At 32.1% G+C, this 10,455-nt stretch overlaps 1 pseudogene across 1 annotated transcript; it reads right to left on the bottom strand.

Annotated features, from left to right (window-relative positions):
* Positions 1-239: 239 nt before the first annotated feature.
* LOC143615068 (protein DETOXIFICATION 16-like) lies at positions 240-5,670 on the bottom strand (annotated as a pseudogene). Its single transcript, XR_013150401.1, has 8 exons — positions 5,396-5,670; positions 4,233-4,777; positions 4,069-4,155; positions 3,923-3,979; positions 3,606-3,844; positions 3,358-3,476; positions 538-624; positions 240-426 (listed from the first exon to the last, which is right to left on the bottom strand). The product of XR_013150401.1 is annotated as a protein DETOXIFICATION 16-like (transcript).
* Positions 5,671-10,455: the final 4,785 nt, after the last annotated feature.

Below are 10,455 nucleotides of genomic sequence, written 5' to 3'. Positions count from 1 at the left end.
ACAGAAAGGTCACGTGGATAATCCCACGCGAATTACACCACCATTCAACTCCTATATGTCTGTTTTTAAAATACATTTTAAAGTATATAAAGTTAACTTTTCTAAAAATATAGGAAAAAAAGGGAGTGGAGTATTTATTTGAAGGAGTGATGTGAAGCTGCTTGACACTAAAAGAGAGTCTTGTCCTAAAAAATAGTCATCCGAACTTGAAAAGTTCATGAGAAAAAAGAACATATGTTAACATAACTGGATTATGAAAACATGTAACCGTCTGTGTTTTTGCAAGTGTCCGTGTTACAATATATTGATCATCCATTACTTGTTCTCCAAGAAAAGATTTGACTATTTGTCCATTACCTACATTTGTCACTATGATACTTCATCGTGGGTTATAGAGTCGTAAACTCTCTGATTAGCCTTCTGTGACTACAAGTACAAGAGAACAACACAAAATTAATTATATAGAATGAACATTAGATATGGACTAGATTGGAAGAAAGACCGAAAACATAGTATATGAAAGGAATAATAACATACTTCCTTCTCCCAGTTGGTGCACAAAGTCAAAATAAAAAGAAATAATGCTTGAGCAAATAATGCTGCGATGATCCCGAACCATAATCCCTGCATAATCACCAATCACCAAGAATTAATTACAAAAAGTAAAAGAGTGGTCGTAGACTGGGCGAGTGGAGGTTGTGGTCCTATTCGTTTGAGAGGAAGCCGAGTTCTTTGAGAGATGGATAGAGAAGTACCCGCAATATGAAGGAAGAGAGATAATTTACGAGCCACTTTTAGGGGGTAGTTGTCAGGAAGAGTGACATGGATGCTTTTATTGTTTATTCTTTTTTAGACCGGCTAACTCACACATCCTTTAAACATACCTCTAAATCTATAGATCTACGGATATGGGGCCATAACTCTAAATCACTTGCAGAGTTACACCTTTCTCACGCATTGATACTGCTGTTAAAACTTGCATTGTGATATGATCATAACTTGGAGTATAAGGAGCACGAAAAAGGGTACAATGGTTAAATTTTATTTAAAAATGGGCTAGATGAAAGCTTATGTTTTCAAAACATATATTTTATATTAAAGTTTTGGTTAAGAAGATGTCATATTATATATATTATTGTTCCCCATCAATGAAACCAACTTTTGAACGAAATCTAGACCCTTTAAACTCTAAAAATTCCTTCTAGAAGCAGAGGTTACATAGTGGCAGTTGTATGTTCCTGTTTTTACGTTGTTCCTCTTTCTCCGGCTGCATTTACAGCTCTCCTCTCTCCCACGTTTAGGGTTCTTATCGCCTATTTAACACAGGCGCGATGAGAAACCACTTCTTCCTGTTCAAAATTTCAGTTCTTAAATATAAAAATGATTGCCATGATTGATGTTCGCTTCGGAGAGATGTTGATTGATTTTGTGCCTTTACGTCTGCGGCGTATCATTGGCTTCTTGTAAGGCACCACAAACGGCTTTTGTCAGTAAGTTAGGAGATGAGTTCGGCCATGATCGCTGGTTTTGCAAATTGAAGGTACTTCAACTGAATTGGCGAAGGTAAGGTTTATTCAGCTTTCAGATTCAGTTTTTATACTCTGTTTAATTTTATTGTTTCGGCTGCTGCGTATAATTGCTTCTTAGTGCAGTCTTCTTTGAATTTCAGAGAACCTCCCCATTGTCTATTTGCTATTCATTACAAACTGAGCGCTAATTTCTGGTAAGTGGTAATGTGTACATAGCTTTTTGTTTCTAATTCACAATTAGTAGTATCATTCAATCTAAATTGCTACCTGTCTATAATATCCAAGATTTATGGTCACTTCATAATTCATATTTCTCTGAATTCAAAGAGTGAATGAAATGTTTATGATACCAGTGGAGTAATGCAGGTTTTTTTGGATTATTTTGATTCCCATTAGTTTGGCATTTACACAGTCTAATAAATTATTCTCTTTTTTTTGTTGTATATATTGTGGATAAATAATCTAACAAAAATATAATCTGTTTGGTCAAGGTTTGTTTTCTTTGAGTTTCAATCTTTTACAAAAGTTTCTTTTGCTATTATGTTATTTTCAACCTCACAAAGATATTGATGAACACATGTTTTTAACCAAGAAGAAATCTCATATAGACAAAATCTCATACTTTTGGTTCTTTTTTTCAATTTCAGTCATCGTACGGGTTTGTGGATTATTTTGATTCATGAGAGGCATCTGTAAGTAATAACCTCTTTTTTTCTATTATTGTTATTAGCCAATACTAATTGCTTTTGAAAACATGTATTCACAGGTTTAGGCATCCTATCTGAGTTATTGGGCGTATCTTGTATGCCAGTAGCCAAAGAGAAGACACATCAGGTTTTTATTTCCCGCAAGAGTTGTTGGTTATATAAATAAAACAAATAAGCATATTTCCGTAGAATTTACATAATTTAAGGTATAAATATCTTTTTGACTTTCTTCATATCTATATAATAATATAAATACTAAAGTGTCTGGAAATAATGGTTTTAGGTTCGTCGGGCAGGATGCTGGGGTGTTCAATTGAGGAGTTACGGACTATATGTTATATAAAGCTATGTTGACTCATTATCATACCGGTATGATGAAGGGTATTGTTGCTATTAAAATGAAAAAAAAGAATGGTGCCGTTGCAGATGGTTGATGGAAAGGTATAGCATGAAGAATCATTTGGTCTTATGTATGTGTAAGATCGGTTGCTTAATGCTGAATGTTTCATTAGTTTTGACTTTCAAAGGATTACACCATTAGATGATGTTTATAATTTGTTTAGAATAAGGATTACACCATTAGATGGACCTGATGTAAGTATGGATTTGTTGTTTGTATTATGGATCTTGATTGTGATTGGTGAGTTTTGTATTCTATAAATCCTGTTGTGTTCTATATATCCAATTGTATAAAAGTAAAACTTTTAGTTGAATTCTTGGGCCGGTTTGAAAAGCCTATGTTTTAGATATAGGTTTTAAGCTTTACAATTGCTTGGGGTATGGGGAATTGTTTCAAGAATTGTTGCTAAGGCTATTTTTTCTTAGTCTTTGTAGAATTGTAGGTGTATATGTAATTGTTTACTTTATTAATATACCGGGCCACTATTCCTCTAGAAAAAAAGTAATACAAAATTAACCCTTTTATATATAACATGATCCCTTTTGATAAGCATTTCACACATCTCTATTTGAAAAAAAGTATTACTTTTAGAATGAAAAGAAAAAAAAATACTTGTGTCATTGTCACATTAAAATGCCCGTCCACCGGACGGGTATAAAACTAGTTGTATAAGTTTCAACAGCAAAATAAGCAAAATATGAGATAAAAAAGAGAGAAATACCTTCCCTCCTAAATGAAGTACAAAAGCAAACAAGATCGCCAAAGGAATCCCAATTAAATAATAAGCTCCCAAGTTCACAATCGCGCCTATTTTTTGTCGTCCACTCCCTCTAACGGCTCCTACCAAAATGAATTCAAAACGTATAAATACATTAGAACAGTAAAAAGAATGTATAATAGTTTATGACTTTTTTATATATGTCAGATATTAGTAACTATAAAAATGATAGTTTATTGTCTGGCTGTAACCTGAAAGCACAGATTGGATGCCATCAACAGCATGAGATCCTGCAAGAAGCAGCATCATTTGTGCAATGTAACTCACAACTTCTTCTTCATTACTATAACAATACCCCCATAGTTTTCGCCCTAAAATTAAGATGAATGCGCCCAAAATGCCTTCAGTCGCTACAGAAAACATTGAAACACATATTGCTAAACGCGCTGCGTGTGCTCGTCCAGCTCCTAATTCATTTGAAACCCTTACACTGCAAACAGTTTGTAATAAAAATGTAAACAAAGGAATTTGGCTTTCAAGTTTAGCAACTTTAAACACGAAAAATCACCTTGTGGCGGCACTTAGACCAAGAGGAATCATGTAAATCATTGAACACGTATTGAGGCTGCAATGAATGCGTTTATTAACCAGATTAAGACGATAAAAGGCTAAATAAAAAGATCAAACATTTGGGGTTGGATTCAATTTATTAACCTGATAGAAAGAACTGAGGTTTCTAGCTGTGGATTAGGAAGAAGACCAGATAACAGCACCATCATCTCAAATGACCATATCTCCAAACTGTTAAACAAATCACAAGTTTTAGAAAAAAATCAAAATTATTATTTAAAGTTCATGAAAAGAAAATCTTGAATTACCAGACCATAACTGCAGAAGGAACTGCAAGTTTAAAAAATGTTGGAATGTTATGAAAAGCCTCTTTTGAGAAACCAGTCCAAGTCTTTTTACACGAAGGAGAAACGCGAATATAAATAGCCAACAACAACACATTGATCCAAAGAGATATTGCATTAGCCAACGCTGCGCCTCTACTCCCGAGCCCAGATTTAAAAACCATAATCCAACAAGTTAAAATATGCAGTAGAGTTGTAATCCCAGTGCTTAACATCATTGGAACCACACTGTTTTGTGATTGTAGGAATCGAATGTGACATTGAAGTAACGCGTTTGCAAACAGAGTAGGGATCATGAATCTTGCATAGCGGCCCGCTTCGGCTGAGATTTCAAGATCTTGGCCTAGAAAAACGAGCAAAGTTCCAGCATTTGCCCAAATGAAAGCAAGAGGTATGCAGGCTGATAAAAGAACAATCATGGCTCTTTGCTTATGGATTCCTAGCATGTGATATTGTTTGGCCCCAAAAGATTGTCCACAAAATGTGTCCAAAGCACTCCCCATTCCAACCTATTAGTTAACATAGAAGCAATACATTATATCATTATTTAGAGATCATTTTACATGCAAATAGTTACAACTTTCTGATTATTACAATTCAAACATTTCATTATGATTATGATCATATTATTCTGTGTTGCTACTATAGATAATTACATTATAACTTCTAGTTGTTAATATGAAAATATTTAAATTGAAATCGACTTCAAATACACACATTAACACAAATAAAATGACCTTAAAAATCAATACAAAGCAAATTAAATTATCTGAAAGGGATTTTTTTAACGTCCCAACCCGGTCACACGTAAAACATTTCGGTGAACCAACCCTCTGAAAGCAACTCTAAACGCCGAGTGGAAAATTTTCCAGTCGCTGATTACTGAGACCTTCTCCATCGCTTGTTGAGGTCTAGGAAATAGGGGAGGGGTGGGTCCCACATGGTGAGAAAATAGTGTGAGTGAAATATTCGGAAATCCGCGTGTCAGTCTAGTGAAATTGTTACTAGACTAACGTGAATGGGCATGGGCGATAGCATGAAGATGGTCTAATAACTCTTAAACATTAACTAAAACCAGGCCGGAAATCGATATATTGTGTAGATATACAAATATGAAATGAACTAACCATTAAACTGGTACCAGTGACAGAAGCAAAAGAAGTAGCCATTGACGCTCCAGAGAGTGCCAGCTCACCCAAATGACCAACGAACATAACCGAAATAGCCCGCAAATCAATAGATTTACGGTCATTAAAGGCCCTGCTAAGTAAAACTGTCTCTTAAACTCACAGAAGATCTCATCTTTGCTGTAGGATCCAACCCGCTTTCCTGAGTCTTGACCCACGAGTGGCGTTTGAAGTCCTTCCTCCATTTCCACTGCGAGTATCAATATCTGTTCTATAGATATTAATAGAAATCAAATTATGACAAATATTATAAACAAATAATTATGTGTGTTTGTTTTTCCACAAAGTTGGAGTAGACATATAAAAAGCAATGGGATATTTTAGACTTTAATTTCACTGGGTTTATGATAAAAAGATGTGGATTTCGAGGAAAGTGGCAGCCAACTAATTTGATCGTCGTTGTTGTGATTTTCTGCATAACGATATTGAACCTGACAATAAGATAAACTTTTTATATGCATTCTTGTCTTCTTGAAGTGTTTTTTTGTAATAATCCAAAATGTTTAGCAGTCTTTATGGAGTCACTTGTTATTAGTAGTAACTTAATTCAATTTCTCTTTCTCTTTACTTGGACATATACAATTTCTTTCTCTCAACAATATAAAATAATTATAGGTAACAACGAAAATTGTATGTTGAACGGCTAACCACGGTAAGACTGGTTTAACAGATATGGAGACTCTGGCGATTGGATCTATTTATTAAAAAGAATCGATTCAATACGTTTCTAATGTACCTATGGATGCTATGTTGGATTTGAATCAAATTTCAGATCAATCTATATTGATTGACTGCCTTCAAAAGATTGACCACATCCCTTAGACCCAGTCTGTTAAACCCTCCAGCCCCAAAACAACATCATCGTTTAAGATGAACATTTATATTAAAAGCGCTACTTTTTGTTGGTTGTTAAAAAATAACAATTATATTTTAGTTGAAAAGTAGCGTCGTTTGGTTATTGCTGTATATCGGAAATTATATATATATATATATTGTAATATTAAATTTACTTGACACTAATCATCGATATGATGTACGTGTAAATGTTGAGATCAAAGTAATAATTCAATTCATTTTTTTCTCATGGCATATTTCGTGAATCATCATGGCTTAATTAATTGTTTAATTTTTTATTTATTTATTTTTTGGAATGGTAGTTTGGATCACTAACGAACCATTAATCCACCTGATTATCTTTATTCCTCCAGCATAGAATTGTAGGTGCTAGGTTAGCACGTCCCCAAAACAAATCTCGTACACCAGTTCGTCTCATCAGTCCGATCCGAAACTCACACTAGAAAAAAAAACCATTACATATAGGAAAACTTTCTTATATAACTTGATACCTTATTTGTTCATAAGGTTGAACTTTACCAAGACCTCCCTTTTAATAATTATTTGGGTGCCCGTGCCTCTTAACATTATTATAAACTTTTCTTTTAAATATAAATAAAAATTCTAACAACTTTAGGAATACAAATATAAAAATCTTGTAAGTTGTAACTGAACTTCAACAACCAATCCACTAAGCCGTCGACCACGTGATTCTATCTTTTCGGAAAAATCTCGATTATCAAAAGAATCTATTATTTATTCATTTATTTATTTGTACAATACATCCATTAAACAATGTCCTTAAATAATTTAATAGTTCCAAAAAAATTCAAAAAATCTCGCTTAATCAGCCAAATTTTTTAAGGTTATATTCTCAACCTCTAATTCACTATCATAATGCATCATTCAGTTTTAACACATATTATTTTCTTCTTCTCTTGAACAAGTAGAATCAAATACAATTCATATATTTATTCCTATAAAGAATCAATCTAAACTAGTGTTGATCAATTCCTTATGGTGATAATAGAAAATATGATAATATGATAAATTCATTAATCATATGTACCTGTTATAGCATGGAGAGTAGTAACTGCATCAGAGAATGATGTAGACGACGTAGTTGTCAGCTTGATCGACTTCCACTTTAGGATGTATAGTTAAGAATAGTGTTAGGGTTCTTGAGAGGAACTCGGTTTAGGAGAGAGAGGCACATAATATTGTATGCGTGTGTGATTAGGGTATGATGTTAATATTTATCTCTCATACACCCAAGGGGAAACCCTTTATTAATTAATTAAAGGTAATATGGCCCATTAACAATTACCAAACTAATATATAAGGTATAATTAATATTTTGATCTAATATTATATATATGATAAAGATGGCCATATAAATATATATATATATTATATTTATTCTTGCGTTCTTCCAATTGGCTGAATAATCATTTATTATGAGTATTAGATTAGTCTGATATAAGTTAATACTCATTTTAGCTTTAAACTCAATCTGAAGCAGAGAATCACAGTCAGTGATTTGAACATCAGCTCAAGACCCCCATTAATCATACTGCATGCCTTATTTAAAACCTGAGTTATGATAAAAGTTTCAACTAAGCTCTCAAACGTTTGATTTGTATAATAATTTGTCTATATGGTATTATGCATGCAGAACATATTAAAAGACATACAAAATCAAAACCGATGAGGAAAATTAATAATTAATCATTCGTAGTACGATATACATTTGTACATGAAACCTGGTTATAAGCGCCTTTAATAATACTTATGGGTAATAGACCTTTAGTTATAGGATCCTTAAGCATATCATGAATGTATTTTATATGAAATTTTAGATTCCTCAAGTCGTTCATAAACGAATAATTAATCTCATATCAAAATTTAATGCATCACCTCTCAAATTGTTACTGTTTGAGAAAACATGATATCTGACTTTATCACAATAAGTCTTCAACATATAACTTATATGGAGTTTAAAACACTTTATAAGTCCACTAATAAATATTCAGCTACATTTATTGACAACATCGTTGTAATTAATCAACATATTTTGTCATTATGACTTGGGTTGTTATTATCAATTCATTATGACTCATTCTCCTTCATGAGATAGATTTATCTATTGACATAAGAATATATCCCGAAAATTACATTTTCTTATCTCTGAATATGACAAAGTTTAGAGTAATCTACTGGTTTGAATTCTCATTTCTTCTTTTAAATTATAGTCTTTTGTTTCTTTTAAAGATATTTTAATACTCTTTTAAATGCTTCACATTAATCTAGGCATATTTAGTGTGTTGCAATTTTGAGTAATATCTGAACGAATATAGACTTTAACCTATATGAGGCTTCTACTTAATGAAGCATAAGCTAATAATCTCAATGATCCTATTATCCTCTAAAATAGAGCAATATTGTTTGTTACATGTGTAAGAACCCATTTAAGGTAAAACTTATAGAACAAAACTAACATCCCTTTGGGTCTATCTCAGAACGTTATGATATCTATTACGTAAGGGATAACTATGAGATCTATCATATCAAAGTATGTACGAATAATGATTTGACTTATGTAACATATACTTGTCAAAATAATGTCATCTATATAAGGACAAGTTTGTTTTTAGTTGCTCCCACTCATCTTGAGGTAGGTACATTAATCCGCTTGGTTTTTTATTAAAGTATTTGTATAAAGATTTCATCACATTTTGATGTTTGAATTAACCCATATATGGATTTTATTGATTTACAGACTAAATGTTCTTTGACCTTCATCTTATAACTTTTAGGTTGTTTTATGAACATATAAATATGTAAGCCGGTTGTTAGGGAAAGTTTAATGTTCATCTAATGTAGCTCTTAACTATTATACGCTACTAGAACAATAATGATCCTTAATGAAATCTTTTGTAATATAGGTAAGAAGATTCTTTGATAATTGGTTTCTCCTTGAATATAACCTTTAACGGTCAATCGTGCTTCTTAGTGTCTTAACCTTTTTTTATTGGGATTTAGTTTAGTTATGAACACTCTTAGGTAATTCAACCACATCTCAAATTTTATTCTGACTTATGGAGTCATTTGCTAATAATAGCTTTATTCCATTCAAATATTGATTGATATTAATGGTTTAATTAGAAGTTGTAGGATCATTAAACTTTCCAAAATCCATTTCAACTTTAGTTAGGGAGGTTGCATAATCATCAATGTCAGTAGGTTTATAAACCTAGATTGCCTCCTAAGTTGATTATTGGGTAATTTTAAAAGTCTCAGTTCAACCATGTCATGATTTCTCATGAAATTTGTTTTTATGGATTAGCTCTTGGTTAGGTTGCTATTATTTTCAGGATTCTAAGTGTGTAAGAGTTGGTGCAGTATTGTGTACAAGAGGTGTAATTAGAGTTAAATTTGGAGTAAAGTTTAATTACTCTCTCATCCCGCCTCTTATACTTTTGTCAAGTCATAATAAAGACTTTTACTGCTCCCATTGACCTTAGAAAACTTTAGGAAATTAGCATGCTTAGGGTCAATATTTAAAGACTAAGAAAAACATATTTAGGTTTGAGATTAGAGTGGATAATTTGAATGAGAAAGTAATTTCTAGGAAGAAATGATAGCGAGTAATGCTACAGGATATCAAGGTAAGAAAGATTAAAATTTATAATCATTAGATTAATGAAGATCATTAATGTGATGATCATTATATTTTATTGAAGATGTGATATGTCTATTATTAACATCAAACTAATAGACTATAATTAAAAGTTCTGCTTAAACAAAAAATAAATCACCTTTGGCAGAGTTAAAATTTATTTAAGTATATGTGTGCAAAACAATTTTACACGTCACCTTTGGGCATAAGTGAGACAATTATTTTAATTATGCACGAGTTAACTTTGTTGGATATAAATGTAACACATCACCTTTGGACAGAAATGAGACATTTAAATCATGTAGGCAAAATTAACAAAGCTTTGTAATTAAACTTGAATGGGGGGTAGATGCAACACATCACTTTTGGGTATAAGTGATACATCAAAATTCATTCAAGTAAAACTTTTATGTTTTGTAACAGGTTTTTAAGTTTTAACTATTTACAAAACATTTCTTTAGTTAACAATAACCTGTTTAGTTTATAA

The sequence above is a fragment of the Bidens hawaiensis genome, unplaced genomic scaffold (assembly GCF_021521415.1).
Source record: "Bidens hawaiensis isolate Kalapana, Puna unplaced genomic scaffold, B.hawaiensis_p1.1 tig00041781_1, whole genome shotgun sequence".
NCBI classification, from domain to species: domain Eukaryota; kingdom Viridiplantae; phylum Streptophyta; class Magnoliopsida; order Asterales; family Asteraceae; genus Bidens; species Bidens hawaiensis.
Note: the sequence above shows the minus strand (reverse complement) of the source record. Positions and strands in the feature narration are given on the sequence as shown.